At 42.6% G+C, this 1,602-nt stretch overlaps 1 non-coding gene across 1 annotated transcript; it reads left to right on the top strand.

The window, feature by feature from the left end:
* The first annotated feature begins 681 nt into the window (after positions 1-681).
* LOC128289642 (small nucleolar RNA R71) lies at positions 682-788 on the top strand. The gene has a single exon (XR_008279286.1). It is a non-coding gene; the product is annotated as a small nucleolar RNA R71 (small nucleolar RNA).
* The last annotated feature ends 814 nt before the right edge of the window (positions 789-1,602 follow it).

Genomic DNA, 1,602 nt, shown 5'->3' with positions numbered 1-1,602 from the left:
ACACAGCCGTGTGTCTTGGCCGTCTGAAACCTGCACCTAATTACGGAGCAAATTAATTAACCACACGGCCTAGCACATGAGCATGTGGCATGGCTGTGTGCCCAAGTCAGAGAGTTACACGAGGTCAAACACGGCCTGCAACACGAGCGTGTCCTAGGGTCACACAGGCATGTCCCTTGGACCACACGGGCGTGTGAGCCCTGCATCTTGGAAAATTTTAAAAAAATTTTAAAAAATCCTCTAAGTCCCTAATTTAGTCCCTATTTGATTATAATACTCATTTTGGGCCTCGATGGTCTATTTAAGGGACGTTATGAATAATCTCGATAAATGATTAGAATTTGACTTAAACTATCTGTAAACATTCTGAAAGTTTCGGTAATGCTCTGTAACCCTATTTTGGCAATGCTTCGTAACCCTGTTCTGGTGACGGATACGGGTTAGGGATGTTACAGATTCGATAACATGGTGACTGTATCTAAGTTAAAAACACCGGCTACTTTTGTCAGCTTCGTCTTCATGACTTGCCACTGATAATTATTCAGTGACATCTCCTCTATAAACTCATAAGCCTCTTCAGGTGTTTTATTTTTCAAGGTACCACCAGTGGCTAGGTCGATCAATTGCCTAATCGAGGGACTCAAACTGTTGTAGAGAGTTAGAAACTGTAACCATAGAGGTAACCAATGGTGAGGACACCTTCTCAATAAATCCTTGTACCTCTCCTATGTATCATATAGGGTATCTAGGTCCATCTGAATGAAGGAAGAGATATCATTCCTCAGCTTGGCTGTCTTAGCCGGTGGGAAGTACTTAAACAAGAATTTTTCGGTCATTTGATCCCATATAGTGATAGAACCTCATGGTAAGGAGTTCAACCACTGTTTAGCTTTGTTCTTCAAAGAGAAAGGAAACAGCCGTAGGTGAATTGCATCGTCAGAAATGCCATTTATCTTGAAAGTGTCGCAAAATTCTATAAAGTTAGCCAAATAAGTATTTGGATCTTCTTCTTGCAAACCATCAAACTGAACAAATTGTTGGATCATCTGAATAGTGTTTGGCTTCAGTTAGAAATTATTTACAGTAATAACAGGTCTCACGATACTCGATTCTGCCTCAGTTAGAGTGGGCTTGGCATAATTGTACATAATACGAGGAGCAAGATTCAGATTTGCCAGATTCGCAGCAACCACAAGAGGTAGCTGATTATTTTGATTATCAGCCATCTCCTCAATAATAACAATAATGTCCTTTGCACGCTCGTGTCCTAGTCCGTGTGAAAACAAAGCATACATACTGACTTGCACCACACAGTCAGAGACACGCCCGTGTGCCTTGGCAAACTGGAGGGGTTACTGACTTGGGTTTGTACCTTTCGAATTGGCCACACATGCCCTTATGTCAAGCATGTTTGCCTCACACGGTCATTAGACATGCCCGTGTGTCTAAGTTGTGCTTGAGACTGACTTAAATTAGTAGGGCTACCCCAAGAGACACACGGCCGTGTAACATGACCATGTGTCACACACGGTTGAGACACGCTCGCGTGTCTGCCCGTGTGGACAAAAATAGGCCATTTGCAAATCCAATTTGCCACCCAAA

The sequence above is a fragment of the Gossypium arboreum genome, chromosome 2 (genome assembly GCF_025698485.1).
Source record: "Gossypium arboreum isolate Shixiya-1 chromosome 2, ASM2569848v2, whole genome shotgun sequence".
NCBI classification, from domain to species: Eukaryota; Viridiplantae; Streptophyta; class Magnoliopsida; order Malvales; family Malvaceae; genus Gossypium; species Gossypium arboreum.
This window is presented reverse-complemented; position numbering and strand designations above follow the sequence as displayed.